The following is a 16652-nucleotide window of genomic DNA, read 5'->3' on the forward strand; positions in this document are numbered from 1 at the left end:
CCTCATATTATCTAAAAATACCATTATTTAAATAGGCAAAAATGGTGGGGTAAGTAAGGTAAGGTGTGAGCGGTAGGGTTGAGAGTGTGTTTGTTTAAATAAATTAAAAAATAAATGGAAAAATAGTCTTTTTAGGTAAGACAGGGACCAAGTGCGTAACAAAAACAAACAGTAGGGACCTTCCGAGTTAAAAAAATAAGTTAGGGACCAAACGCGCAAATTACCCTAAACCATAGGGACCATTCGTGTAATTTACTCCAAAATTAACATGGTCTTAAATGAATATATATATATATATATATATATATATATATATATATATATATATATATATATATATATATATATATATATCCTCTATTATAATAAAACACTCTTTTATTTGTCCACGTGACGTCTTCTCATCCCATAAATTTTGAATGTGATTTTCCAAATTTACCCTCGACCTTTATTTGAATTTGTTCTAGAATTTTGCATTCAAACTTATCTCCCCATTTTTTCATTCTAATAATGCTGGAAAATAGCAACCGCATCCCACAAAATTAAGCCGCGATTTTGTGAAATCATCTACATATTTGCTCTCAATTTCAGCGTCACATAAATATGGAAAGAAATAAATAATTCTTTCCGACTTCATTCCAAGATTTTAGCTTTAAAATTTCCAAGGTTTTTGTGTCAATTATCGATATATTTGCATGAATGAAGAAGGTAATCTCATCGAATTATATCCCAAATCACCAGGATTCTCAATCTCGCTATTTATATTGTACCATTCCAACCCATTATTTTACGCTATTTTTTTAATGTTTTCTTTAATTGTTCATCGACCCAAAGGTTTTTCCTACAATTGGAGCTGTTAAACCCTAAATTCTATCTAAAATTGAAGGTTAGATTCTATTTCAGTTGGTACACTTTTTTTTTTTCTCGATTATATTGTTTTTATCTTCATAATCATCGATTGAATAGTTGCCACCACACACCCACCACCACGAACAAATACCCGCACGACCGCACCCACATCACGGTCTATTCTCATTGACTAATTAATCATTGTTTTCTTTTTCAATTTGAGATGTCGGTCATTCTTGATACACGAAATTAAGTTATTCCATATTCTCCTGGTTGTGGTTTACCTAAAGGTTTTTACATGCAAAATTGGGTTACGAAGACTCTGATTCTCAGTGGGCTCCCCATATCATGCAAGGTATTTTTGATGATTTTTTTTTTGTGTGTGTATGTGCTAACAATTTTGTGATTCTTGTGGAACAAAAATTGGATGCCAGGCTTTAAATTTATGAGTTTTTTGTGGGTAATGGCTGCAGTCTATTTTTATCATTTGTTTGTGATTAAATATACCGTTTTATTGATTTCTAAAGGGTTAAACTTAGTTGCAGGAGAAAATGGGGATGAATTTGCAACAGTTTCAACACTATTTATACGATTAGTTCATTATAGGAGCTCCGTATTTATATGAATCAAATTATTCAAAATTGCTTTTTTTTTTTTTGTTAAATATTAGACTAATATGTTTATTATTTGACGATGTGTTTTTTGAATATCTTAGTGGAAAAAACTTGGCAGGTCTTGATCTGTTTAAGTTTTATAATTTAAACAACTTTAAAGTAATTATCTTTGGATCCTAGTTTGTTAGTTTTTTCATTTGAAATGGTAGCGTTGACCTAAAAACATACTTTAAAAAAGAAGAGATTTTGACTTTGACTTTTGATGTCAAAGAAAACCTTTTATTTTTTATTTGATATATTATCCAACACATTCATTTTGGTTGTGATATTTTAAACTTTTTTTTATATATTGGTTTATTATTGTATTCCATCTTCAATCTTCTTACTGTTACAACATTTCTTACTGTTACAACATGTACATTCGTTTTTATGTTTATTTTCATTACAAAATTATCTTTTCTATATATATCAAGCACTAAAAGAGGGTTCTTTTTCAAATGCAACATTTTTTTACATGTTAATATTTGAACATATTTTTTAAATGAATCATTTACCTTTAGATCAACTATGAAAATTCTAATGTACAACAAATATTGTTTATGTAATTTGACTAAAACGAACATTTTTTTCTTAACGGTTTGTTAAAATTTAATTTTGTTGTTTTAATGTTTTAAATAATATTTTAAACAAAACATATATCTTATTAATTCAATGAAAATTTATAAACCATTGATTTTTTATTGTCATTTTTAATTATCAATATAAATTTTCTTTTTTACCCGTGGTTTCCACGGATTATAACCTAATATATATATATATATATATATATATATATATATATATATATATATATATATATATATATATATATATATATATATATATATAGTAACGTTCAAAAAAATACAAAGTAAAATTTCATTTTTTAAAACAACCCAAAACATTTTTTCTTTTAATGAAAGACAATCAAAATGTAATGTATTCTCAAACATTAGATTGAATCATAAAAAGATAATGTAGAATAAAACTCCATGGGATGCAGTGCGATCAAGTCGAGCTCTTCCCTTTGGAACCAGAAGTACCTAAAACATTTAAACATAATAACGTAAACACAAAGTTTAATGAGTTTACCAAAATACCAAGTAACCATACGGGCTCCGCCCAATTAGTATAATGGGCCTGCCCATCATACATAAATGGCTCCATCCAATTCACTTAACAGGCCCCACCCAACATGTAATGTCCGCAGATTCGGGCTAGACATTTAATATATAATATATAATCTTAGCTAAAGATGTGGTAGTCGTAATGACTATCTTGGTGATATAAGAAGTGCTCCAATTCGACTTCGTATGAAGAAGTTATGCTTCTTTAAAGTTTTGCGATTTAACTCTACGTGTCATAAATAGTGAGTCAGAGAGAGATTGACTATTATCCTAAGTAGGCTAAACGAAAGTTGTAGTAATCGTAAAAGCGAGAATATGATGTAGAGAACGTCCAAATCTGACTTCATATAAGGAAGTTACGGTTTTTAGATGTTTCAGTATAATAGTGTGCGACTCAGAAACTGAATTTTAGATCGGTCGATTGTTAGGCAAAACAATCTAAACGAGATTTGAAGATATCATGAGTAGGAGCTAGTTGATATAAAGACAGTCGAGGACGGATGTCGTATGAAAGAGTTATGATTTTTATACGGACTTTAACAGTCTAAGCATGTTAAAAATATAACTTTAAAAATAAAGTGAGAATTAGCCGAAGGAGTTTGAATGAAAGTTGTAGTATTTGTTGATAGCTACACACAAATATAAAGAATATCGAAAACAGAGCTAGTATAAGAAAGATATGAATTTTTGAAAAACTAAAAATTTGTATGCGCGTGGTGCAGACGCTTCTAGAAGTAGTGAGGTGGACCACCCAAAATTTGACACGTGGCAACAGGGCAGAGGATCAGCGTCGCTGAAGCAAGCAACAGGCCTTCAAAAGCACACGCCGCACCTAGTAAAAATGGTTATAAATAAAAGCCTTCAGCTCCCATTTCATTCTCACACCTTCAACAATCTCTCTACATTTCCTCTGAGATTTTAGCTCGATTTCCCTTAAATATTAGAAGTATTAGTAGAGCCTTGAGTCGTCGAAGAAATAGAAGTGTTTGGTTCGAATTTCTGCCTGCAAACTATCCAGACTTTTGTCAGAAATCTTTGTAAGTCAAGTTGCACTTCTTATGCTTCAAGTGTAACTTATATTTATATTCATAGTCGTCAATATGACTCTATAAATAAGATTTATCAGTGATTCAATATCACAATATCTATTGATCTACTTATGAGGATGATGTTTACGCTGGATTTAGTGAGGTGTTTAAAACAGAGATTTTCAAATAGTATACTCTGTATACCAAACGGGCCCTGCCTCTGATATGATCCTACCTGATTGTTCCTTACTTGACAGATCTTGATGTAGACATTGTGATCAGTGAGGAATCTAGACTATTATTAGTCACCAGGGGTATTAGACTAAGACTTAGTATTAATCATACTTAGGTGACATCATAGGAAAGGCTAAGGTATTAGGTGAAGCTTCACCCAAATCACAAATCATCCACCTAATTCAAGTGAGTTCATAGTCCCTTTCATGAACATGATTTTAGTACGAGTATTAATTAAAGTATTAAATATCTGTCGAAAACTTTATACGTGAACTATATGTTTATTTCCTGGATTATGTGTTAGAAAGGCATTTGATGATGTATGATATGGAACCAAATATGGTTCTATATGTGTTAATAAGATTAGAAGTATTAATAGAGATAAATAGATAGATAGATAGATAGATAGAGAGATAAATATATTAATACCTAAATACTTTGTACTACATATATACACTAAATTAGGATAGTGTTGTATAAACAGAGTTTGTAATGGGAGCTTAGTAGTTATGCCCTTTAATGATATAAGAGTTATTATATAGATTCCTAGTTCAATTATGTTCGGTATTGGGTAGTCTCGTTTGGAGAATGTGTGTAAGTTAGGAACCGAGAGTAGGGTTCTATTCTGTGATACTTTCAGGTGTCGATGGTATGAAATACGTACCGGAGTACAAATCGTATTCCTTTTTGGATGACCGTAAATGGTGAGTCCAAATCAAGAAACTATTATGGTATGTCTAGTTATCTCTTAGAGTAAGATGACACAACTTGATCATTCTAGACAGTCTTTTAAATTACGTTGCTAGTGTGTGTTCATAACCCACAAAAATAGATGATATGGGATACCATATTCATCAAGTACTCTGATGGCACGAGTACCTTTATGACTTCACTAGCCAAGGAAAAGCCTAGCGGTGTAGTCAAGCCCTTTCTTTTAAATTGTTTATCTTCCTGATAATTGTGGACTAGGATCTGTGAGGAATGATTGGGGGTGGGTATGTATAGGTATGAGGTTTTATAGACATCCAAGTCATATATATATATATATATATATATATATATATATAACAGTTGGTTTTGCAAGATTAAGATATATAGGGCACAAATGAGGCAACCCTAGGACTTAGTGCCTTTAAATAGGGCACAATCTCGGGATATAGGGTTTTGAACCCAGCCGCCACCACGTCGTAGCCAAGGCCTTGCCACGTCGTGGTAATTCATGGTTGTGTGTTTTCTAAATCGAGCTGCCACATTGTGGTCAATCCATCACTACATCGTGGCCAAGCCAAAATCCCCAAAACTTACATTTAAAGAAATTAAACCTGGAAGAATCATACCTGAAAGTGGATGTTACAACTCTTACCCACTTGAATCATATTTCGTCCTCAAAATTCGCTATTGCAAGTAATTTTGGGTAATGCTCCCTCATCTTGTCATCGGGTTCCCAGGTCTATCCGGAACCCTTCTGGTGCTGTCATTGCACTTTCACTAAACCCGCTACCTTGTTGCGCGGGGTCTTCATCTTCTTGTCAATACTCGCAACTGGTCTCTGTACGTAATTCTAACGCTCATCAACCTAAATGTCATCCAAAGGAACCACTAAGGAATCATTGCCTAAACACTTCTGTAACTGAGAGATATGAAAGGTATTGTGGATATGACTAAGCTCCATTGGAAGATCCAACCGATAAGTAACCTTTCCCACCCGGGCAATAACCCTGAACAGACCGATGTATCTGAGGCCTAACTGTTGGGTTTTATAGAAAATAAAATTGTACAATGCGGAAAACAATTAACAAGTAATAGGGCACATGCATCCTATAATAGATCTATGTTATATACCTTGATAGCAACATACAGTGGACAACTAAACCTAGCATAACCATAGTGTAATTCAGAATTACCAAGTATAGAGTTACATACCTTTTGATTTGTTGTAGTAAAAAAATCACTTCAATCTCCTTGTAATGTAGGTCTTCGAGTGCTTAGAACTAAAATGATGATCTCTTTAATGGCTCACACCCAAATCCTAGAACTAGAAGACAAGAGGAGAGAGGAAGGAGGAGATTTTCGGCCAGAGTATCTTCCAAGGAAGGGTATGCACGGAAATTATAACCCTTGGGGTCCTATTTATAGTGTGGATGAGACAAGGAAAACCCTAGATTTGAATAATAAAATATTCAGATTTATTCTATTCAAATATAGTATCCTTATCAGCTTTAGGAATATTCTAGAAACCCTAAAATCCCTCCTAATTTTGTTCTCCACCTATATGGGTTCTAGAATCTTCATTCCTTTCTCATTTATGAACAATTACAATTCAACCCTTGGACCTTTAGTAAATTCAATTAATCCTGAATTAATTCCAGATTAAATATTAATTAAATAAACTAATTTTTTTTATTATGTTATCTTTGTCATGTCATGTCGTGTTTGTCATTTTCTAATCGGTTCGTTTTCGTGTTAGTTACAAAAAACATGACATCGTGTCGTGTCGTGTTCGTGTTACATAAAACTTTGTCGTGTCGTGTCGTGTCAGACAAAAACACGACACAATGGCCCGATTTTCCACCCCTACCTTTCTTAAGATTATGTCGCTCAAGGTTACAATCTTGGAGTATGACTCTAAGACTTGTTTGGGAACGAAGTATGACTCATCTTCTTGATTTAATCATTTCAACAATTCACGATTCCTCTTTTTAGCCATATAAATGCACTAAGATGTCTTTAGAGGATCAATTGTGATATGGTTTTCCATAAGCATTAAGATGATCATAAAACATGATACTAAAGTACTCTCCCATATTTTCAGATTGGAGAAACTTTTATCTTTCTGCCTAATTTGATTCTTCTCATTCGTTCTGCCATACATTGAACCTTTTCCAATGTTTCAGAATTATACTTAAACTTGTAAGCATAACCATGTTTACTAAACTTTAGTAAATCATGACGAATAGTCTTATCGATTTTTGTGATGGATCTTGACCAGCGCACACCCAGTATACCCGATCCCCTAGTCCTTCACTTGACTTACAGATACATGTGAACAAGGAATTAGTCTTAATTTACCAAAGATGAAAATTCTTATTCATCATACAATACAACTTGCATGATTCCAAGTTTCTGTCCAATCGAAACTTGGGTGATGAGAATCTTTCCTTATTTGGAAAATACTCGACATTACCACAAACGAAAGAATCAAACTCATATTGCTAACATAGAAACATAGAAACATCAATTTCAAAAATGCCATTGTAAGGAGATAAAAAATAAAAACAAAATTTTATTTATTTATAAAATGCGGAAAAAACTTTTCCTTACAATGCAATTACAAAATAAAACTATGTTATTACATATTTCCAAGCAATCTACCAAAATTTTTAAGCAGCAGCTCAAAAATCCGATATTCGAACCATGCGATTGAAATCCATCTTCGCTATCAGATTCAACATAGTCTTCCTTTAAGCTTCCTTCCGTTTTCATGATCCTACAAAACATCAAAATGCAACCTTGTCACATCATGTATTAAGAATCAACAATTAGGAACTTAATAGAGTTAGGAAATATACTTACCTGAAGCAGAGTCAAACTTTTTGATTCTACCTTTTCTCAGATCTTTCAGGTAGTCAGGGAAGCTTCGCAACCAATGCCCTTTCTCTTGGCAATAGAAACATATAGACTCTTTGGGAATGGTACACGGGACAATCTCAGACTTAGCCTTTCTCTTTCCCTTGGAAAGAGAAATCTTTTATGGACTTCCAATGTTTCCATTGTCAATGTCCACGGAAGTTTGGAGAGTAGATATTCCAATCAAATTTGCTTTTCCAGTGCGCCAAATCATTGCTGATTCAGTAGCAACAACTAAATCATTGCTGATTCAGTAGCAACATGGTCACAAATTTGTCCAGGAATGAATGACACACTCAGTTCATTAAGTCCATGAACACCGCCGGTGCATTTATTAATCCAAAGGGCATCACTACAAACTCGTAGTGACCATAACGAGTTCGAAAGGTTGTTTTGGGAACATCTCCTTCCAAGACTCGCAGCTGATGATACCCGGATCTCAAACCGATCTTTGAGAAATTACTCGCTCCTTGGAGTGGTCGAACAAGTCGTCAATGCATGGTAGGGGATATCGGTTCTTGATAGTGAGCTTGTTGAGTTTCCGGTAATCGATGCACATGCAGAAAGATCCATCCTTCTTCTTTACGAATATGACTGGTGCTCCCCAAGGTGAGAAGCTCGGTCTGATCAATCCTTTGCTGAGTAGTTCGTTTAATTGGCTGGATAATTCTTGCATCTCAGCTGGCACTAGACGATACGACGACTTAGCTACCGGGGTAGCTCCGGGAATTAAATCGATCCTGAACTCGACTTGTCATTCTGGTGGGAATCTTGGAAGATCTTCAGGGAAGACATCAGGAAAATCGCAGACTTTTGGAATGTCTTTGAGGTCTTTTGCTTCTTTGTCCTTATCTACTACGTGGGCTAAGAAGGCACAATACTCCTTACGCAGGTATTTCTGGGCTTTGACGTAAGAGATGATTTGTAAATTGGTACCAGGTTTGTCACCATAAATGACAAGAGTTTTGCCGTTTGGCAGATTTAGGCGAACGGCCCTTTCGTGACAAAGTATATCGGCATGGTGTAGGCTTAACCAATCTATATCGATGATGACATCAAAGCTCTTTATAGTGATCAACATTAGATCGATTTGAAATGAATGTTCATTTAGAGTTAGTGTGCAGCCTATGTACATATCGTTTGTGCTTTCTGTTCTACCATTTTCCATTTCTACTGTAAATATCTTACAGAGTGATTGAGTGTTCTGTTTTAGTATGTGTTTGAATTTATGACTCACGAAACTCCTCTCCGCACCACAATCAACGAGTATGCATGCATAAGCGTTATTGAGGAGAAACGTACCCGTAACCACCGTGGGATCAACTATTTCTTCATTCCGCCCTATTGCCAGCACTCTTCCTATGCCGCCAACATTCCTTGCCTTAGGACAGTCTCTCTTGTAGTGTCCAACCTCAACGCATCCATAACACGCCTGGCCCACATCGACTCCAGGGACTTGGGTGATTGGTCGTGCCGGTGCCTTACAGAAACGGGCAGTATGCCCTTTCCTGTTGCAGTTGTTGTAGTGCATCTCCTAACAATTTCCGTTGTGATGGAAATTGCATTTGCTGCACTTTGGTAGGTTCCCATAATGTTGCTTTGCTGGTGTAGAGGCAACATGAGCAGCATTGGGGGTAGTAGCGGCATGGACCGCCACTATTTGTTGCTTCTTGGAAGGTTCCTGTGAAAATTGACTCTTTCTCTTGTTCCCAAACTTCTTCTTGTTTTTTTTGTTGGTACTGTTGTTGTTGTTGTTGTTGTTGTTTCCTATGGTTTGCTCTGGAACAATAGTCGCGAACCCTTGGAAGACTCCATGGTCAACGAGAGGTTGGGCCAACTGTTTGGCACTATCGAAAGTGACTAGTTTGGAAGCTAGTACACTTCCTTGGATCTGGGGTGACAGTCCCCAGATGTATCTCTCGATCTTCTTGCTCTCTAGAGCAACCATCCCTAGGCAAAGGATTGCCAAATCACTAAACCTATTGGTATAGGTTGTGATGTCCGAGCCTACCATAGTAAGGCCCCAAAGTTTTTGCTCTAGCTTTTGTACTTCGCCTATTGGACAGTACTCTTGCATTAACATTTGCTTTAGATTTTCCCAGCCCATAGAATTAGCCACTACTAGAGTTAGTGACTTGACATGGCCATTCCACCATGCCAGAGCTCTCTCGGAGAATGTACAAGCAGCAAACTTTACCTTGCTCACTTCCAGACATGCACAGATCTCGAAAACTGCTTCTGTTTTCTCTATCCACTGCGATAGAGCCATTATCCCTCCAGATCCATTAAAAGATATGGGCTTGCTATTGGTGAATTCCTTGAAGGAGCAATCTCCTAAACGACCCTGACGTTGACCATTCGTAGAGCTATTTACTCCCCCTACGGAACCATTATTACTCATTTGTGCCATTGTTGCTGTCACTGTAGCTATTATAGTGGCTATCAAGGTGGCATTATCCGTTGATGGGGGTGGTGGTGGTGGAGGTGTTGCGTTGTTGACACGACATGTAGATTTACGGGGCGGCATCGTGCTGCTAAAGAAATAGAATGAAGACCATAAGTCTTTAATGATTGGAAGTCGTGTGTTAATAAATTTGCTATATTCATCAATTTATGAATTTGACTGACCTACCCAAGGTTTTAGAACTTGATTCATAATAAAAGTTAGTATAGTGATAGATAAACTTATGAATCTGAGTAGTATTCAATGAATTAACACATAAAGGATTTCTTCATATATATTAAACATACGTTGAGTTACATTTTGAAGTTAGGAAAATTTCGACCCTTCTAAGGATCTCCGGTACAGAAGTTAAAGAAAAGTAAGACTTTTATCCGAGTTCTTATTCTATAACAAATTTTTTGGGATTCGGGCAAGTACTACTTGCGACGTAGTTTGCGCTTGGAGCTCGACTCCGTGTCTGATTGATTTGCTTCCATAAGACGCCTATCGAAAACGGCTTGTTGTTCCCTCATTTCCCTTATCTCAGAGAGGGTTGCAATCAGTTGCGTTTGGAATGTGTCGGTGCGGAGTTGGGCATCATCCTGCAACCTATCCAGTCGACGGATGTCGGAAGTGTGAACTTGTACTTCCACGTTGACTTCACGAATCCGGTTTGCTTGAACCCTGGATTGATAGGACTGGTTGGCTAGTTTGCCCACCATGACTGGGAGTGCTCGGTCGGCTGAACCTCCACCCCCGACATCGTAGAAGTCCCGACACAAACCGTAGGGAGGACATAATCCTTGATGTCGGCTCCAATGGTGAATGTGACTTCCCCAAATGGGAGTTGGTCCCTGAAAGTTTCCCCTAAATGTGGGAGGTTGAGCGACTGGTGGGTTGATTACTTCTGGCTCCGAGTTTATCCCATAGTCTTCCCCTTCCTCCAACTCTATATGTTCCTTGTCTTCTTCGGGGTCCTCCTCTACCCATCCTCCATTGCCCTGATTCGGGTAGTAGGGATCCCCGGGTGGATAGAATCTAACCATTGTGTCTGTATGAGAATAGAGATATGAGAATTGTCAAGGAATTTTAAAAACATGTAAATCTAAACATGTAAGTTAAACTATTGTATTTACCAAATAATCCTATAGTATTTAAGTTTGTATGTTTGATACCAGTGTTATTTTGGTAAGTTTTGACTTGTTGCTCACTATGACCATTACTCGACATACATTAGTCCGATCTCGGATAAATATAGTTGATCAGACTATATTCGTCCCAAATCCGATTACATATTCCGAGGCCTAGTCGTAGTGCCCAACTTGTCTTAATACTTCTTGTATAGTTCTAACCATGAAAATAAATCGTTGTATGCATGTATTTGTGCTTTTTCGACCCAATAACTTAAGTTAAATGAAACGCGATTTAGGTGCAACAACGTTTTGTCAGAGAATTTTTGTCCCTATGCATTTATAGTTTGTATATCCTATGTGGTTCGATATACTTATTTCACTATAAACAATGCTCTGATACCAATCTGTCACACCCCAAACCAGAACGGCGGAATCGTTCGAGGGCGGATGACTTCATGTAGTATCGTAACAGTTGAATACATAGTAAAGAAAGTAAAACAACCAGCATATATATAATTTAAAAGTTACATTGTTGAATGATACTTGTTTCAAAACAAATTACAATATGATGGCAAAATGAGTTTTAAACTGACGCCTTAGCGTCACTTCTCCAAAAGCTGAAGTTTACCTGTATTACTGAATCCCTGAGAAATACAAGTAAATTTGAAAGAGTAGATCAGCGTTTAAGATGGCGAGTTCATAAGTATTTAATGTCAATGTTTGTATAAATTCGAATGAAATTGTTTGTAGATTTTTGAAAACTGCTAGAAAATCCCATATTTCCTACTAGTATAAAAGTAGTCTTCTACCAAGACCCGACTGTTTTTGAATGTTTGCTTCTAGAAATCCAATATTTTTCCATAAGTGTGTGGTAGTTTAAAAGTTCCAAAACTGTAAAGCAATAGTGTTTTTCATGCCTAGAATAGTAGATTTATGTATGTATAAAATCACTAAGGCATTTGATAACCCCGTAAATCAACATGTTTTTAATACTCCATGTGAGTTTTATAACCATGCTATTGACCCAGACTGCCTGTAACAACGTTCTTCAGGCGCTGGAATGTTATGACATTTGTCACCCCATATCTGCCGGTCTAACTGTAGCTAACCGTTTAGGTGCGGGATTGTCAATCCCGTATAGATCTATACACAAGTATCTCGCTCTCCTTACAAGGGATTATAGTATATAATACAGGAATTTAACTGCATACTTGAAAGTACATGAAGTTGAATGTCTCACAAAACTTAGTATCAAATAGATTTACATATGAAAAGTCCAATTATTCTTGTATATGAAAGTAATTCCTTGATATAGTACTTATAGTATGTAAAATCTCATGAATATCTAGTAAACTATACCTATTATAGTTTTTCCAAATGTGTGATTTGTTTGTATGATAAACCCTAGTGTAGTGTCGACTTTGTATGTAAAGTATAACATTTGTTATAACATTATTGAATATTTATACTCAAAATATAAAGAAAGTGTTTGATATTTATATAACAAAAGTATAGCAAAAGATTGATGTTTTTCACACGAGGATAACCGTGTGTACTTGTATTCCCCCCTTAAAAGTGTATAAAAGCATTTACAAAACATTTGAAAACGTAGTTATAAGGGTATGAACTCACTTGGTAGTAGTGAAGAAGTCGAGACTAAATTCGAGCAGAACTTCGACTGGAGAAAGCTGAAGATCTCGGGAATCTCGGGAGCGTCGGGACTTGCGTCGTGAGCTAGTGGTAATACTGGGGCTTCAAGGTAATCTTAGAGGGACTCGAGAGGTGTTCGGTGGAGGAAATAGTGAGAGAATAGCAACCAAACCCGAAGCCCTAGCCTCCCTTTTATAGTGCTGGGGGCACTCATGAATGCAGGGCGTTCCCCTGAGTTATCATGGATTACGTACTGTTGATTCGACAGACGGATGGGACTGGCTCTGTGCCCTGAACGCAGTGCGTTCCCTGAAGTAACGTAGGGCGTTCCGCTGAGTCATCATGGATTACGTACTCTTGATTCGACAGACGGATGGGACTAGCTCTGTGCCCCGAACGCAGTGCGTTCCCTCAGACCTGCCTCGGGTTTTGTGCCTCGATCTTGTAAAATGCATAGCTTTCGCGTACGAGGTCCGTTTTCGACATTCTTTATATGCACACGAAGGTGAGAATATACTCTACAACTCTCGTTTAGACTTCATCGACTAATTTTGACTTTATTTTTAATAATATATCTTTAATAGGTCGGGACTGGAAAAGTCCGTTAAAAATCCATAACCTCTTCATCCGACATCCGTTTTCGTCTGTCTTTTTACCGTTGTACTACTATTGACGAGATCTTCGATTCTCGTTTAGGTTGTGTCTGCTAAAAATCGCTCGATCTCTATCTTGAGTTTTTAGTTGTCTACCGCTATATCCGAAACTTTGAAAAATCATAACTTCCTCATACGAAGTCAGATTTGGGCGTTCTTTTTATGTATGTTCACGGTTTAATGATATCTATGACTTTCATTTAGATACTTAAGGTTAAAAAGTATTTTATTAAAACTTCACGTTTTACATTTAACCGTATTGACGGTTTTGCTGTGAATCTTAGGTTGGTCATAACTTCTTCGTTATAACTCGGATTTTAGTGTTCTTTATATTTCTTAAACCCTTGACACGATATCTATCATTTATGAAATTCAGTAGAGACTTTTGAACATTTTATTTTTGACGATAATTTCATTATATCAAAAGAGATTACAATTCATGACTTTTTAGGTCATTACATTGTTTCGAAATATGGGGTTGTCACAAATAGAGGTGAAGATGTACACCTCAATGGGTTGCGACATCCATACAGGCTATGAATCACTTGTTGGTATCAGACCTTCGCATCAAATAGAAGAAACAAAAGGTAGAATATGTAGTTACCTGGAGCAAAGCGGTGGAGGTATAGACTTTGTGTGTAGGGTTCGATTACGAAGGACACCGAAAACAATATAGAGGTTGAACCCTAAATCAACAGTGAGATTGGGAAGAATAGGAAGAAACAAACGATAAATTATGTGGCCCTAGTCTGATCGAAGCTGAAGCGGCAAAGCCATTGGAAGAGAGGAAGGGCGAGAAGAAACTGCAACAAAGCAACAAAGAGAAAGATGGATTAGTGGATGTTAACAAAAATAGGGTTGAAGGACCTTACCTCAAGTGATTGTGGATCTTTAGTCAACCCATCTTTGTGTGCATCATGTGTGGGATTCGATGATGTTGGTGAATGAAACCGGGGTCGATAGTAGGAAGATAGAAAAGGCTGTGAAAGAGGAAGTGGAGACGAAGGAGGTGGGAAGGGTTAGATGGAGGCGGTGTTAATCTATGAGTAGAAGAGAAACAAGGTGAGAGGCAAAAGAAAAGAAACACCGATTGTGAGGAAAGATAGAGGAAGCAATGGTTTATAGTATCCAAGTATTTGATGCGGTGAGTGTGAGCAGCACCGCCGCTGCGAGTACCATTGATGTGTTCTATCGATCGTTTATATGAAGATGTAACTGCGTAAGACGTTAAGTGGAGGGAGTTTTGATCTGTGTAGATGTAACTGAGAAGAGAGAAGGCAATGGTGGATTAACCCAGGTAAAAGCAGTAGAATAGGCGGTTTACAAGGAATGAAGCGGTGAAGAACACTAATCCCACTTTTAGTAGTAACAATGGCGGTGGAATCAGAAAGATTGAAAAAAAAAACAAAAAAAAAATCAACCAATGACATGGAAGAACTGTGCATTAGGGAACAAAAGTTAATAGTATTATAAATAGAAATGATATAGATTTCTTATAAAGTTATTTTTATTTTTTTAAATTAATTATCTAATATATATATATATATATATATATATATATATATATATATATATATATATATATATAATATTGTTTATTCTTACCTTTATTTATTTATCTTTGTTTTTTGGTTTAAAAATCTTTTAATATTTTTGACGTCTTATTCGAATATACGATTTAATATATATATATATACTATTTTATAAAAGAAATCTCATTATTTCTATAAATAGATTCAATATAATAATAATATTTTTTAAGACGTCCAAGTATTAAAGCTTAAAGTACAACCAAACATCAATAAAATAATATTAAAATCTTAAGTTAACCAATGGAGATCATATATACGTTTGAACTTTGAATCCTCCTAAAAATTTGGCAAAATTGACCAAATATTCACTATAGTTCACCCAATTAAATCAGTTTCAGATGGAGTTATTATTTGACCTGAATCCTTAGTTTTAGTAGAATAAATCAATCTTTATCTCATGTGTAGTTTCAACAAATGTTAAAGAAACCTAAATGTGCACCGTAAACCGCCGGTCCCTTTTCTTCTTCATGAAGTCACCTCTCTAATCATGACTTGTTTTTCTTTTTACAGGTCGTAAGTCATGGATCTCGATCTACACCACCATTTTCACACCACCTAAGTCTCTCTCTCTCTCTCTCTCTCAACTGTGTTTATTTTTACAAGTTGTTTTTTTTAATAGATTTTTTTTATTTTTTATGCAAGCAATGATTTGAGTATAAATGCACATAGAGGAAAGAAAAGAAACGTGGGTACCAAACTTGAAGAAAAGAAAACTGTGAAGCAAACCTGAAGGTATCTTCTTGATTTTGAATTCTCGATTATTTTGCATTTTTTTGGACAAGTAATCAACTATATTCTCTTTTAACATATTTGACCATATGTGATTTATCGTGATTTTCCTCCTGATGAGTTTCTTTTTTGATATGATTTTTTGGCAGATCCGACCTCCACAAAAATTTTGTTGAAATTCAATAAATAACATGCTTCAAAAATATGTAACCATTGATTGTTATGGGTTTGGCTTTTGCTTGAATTGAATTATTGTTCAAAAATATCTTATACCTAACTGCCTTGTTTTTCAAAAGTATTTTATTCCCTAATTGCTCATGGCAGGGTCATCATTGTTAACCAGAGAGACTTTTTGAAGAATGAAAGGATATTGACCAGCTTCCCTGAAGGTAGACATATAGGTTCCTTTGATGATGGTTATTGATGGCGAAGACAGTCATCCGCTCCTTTATCGTTCAAGATCACCCAACAGGAATTTGGTAGCAGCTATACTCCTCCGTACAACATGAAGGTCAAGTCAATTCGAGCCTATATATTTCTAGCAAGCTATATCTTATAGTTTCTTATATGGGCTGAATGTTTGACTTCATTTTGGACGTAAAAACCTGATAATCGATGCCAATTTTTGGATCCGAAAAAGCAATATATTAAAATTTTATAAACTATAAAATCTATTGCATCTTGTGAAATGCAAGAGCATAATCACATTGGATTTACCTGGTCTCGCAAGCATACATGAAAGTCAAATTCTTATAATATCATAATCTATGTGTAAATCGATACCATAATGTTTTCTTTGGAAAATACACAAAAGTTAAATGGTTGACAAATAATATCATTGACGGCCATTTCCTAATACTAAATCATACTTTTCTCATTGGTAGTCTATTAGTTCAAAATCATTTAATTTCAAGAATACTTGTTTTCTGTCTAA

The 16652-nt window shown here is 35.6% G+C and overlaps 1 long non-coding RNA gene across 2 annotated transcripts; it reads left to right on the forward strand.

The window, feature by feature from the left end:
- Positions 1-507: 507 nt before the first annotated feature.
- LOC145067302 (uncharacterized) lies at positions 508-16388 on the forward strand. Of its 2 annotated transcripts, none has more exons than XR_013688828.1 (4): positions 508-1204; positions 15500-15721; positions 15868-15944; positions 16043-16388. It is a non-coding gene; the product is annotated as an uncharacterized LOC145067302 (long non-coding RNA). The 2 variants fall into 2 exon arrangements; XR_013688829.1 differs by having other exon boundaries at positions 15868-15924.
- The last annotated feature ends 264 nt before the right edge of the window (positions 16389-16652 follow it).

The sequence above is a fragment of the Lactuca serriola genome, chromosome 1 (genome assembly GCF_051521515.1).
Source record: "Lactuca serriola cultivar US96UC23 chromosome 1, Lser_US96UC23_V15, whole genome shotgun sequence".
Lineage (NCBI taxonomy): Eukaryota > Viridiplantae > Streptophyta > Magnoliopsida > Asterales > Asteraceae > Lactuca > Lactuca serriola.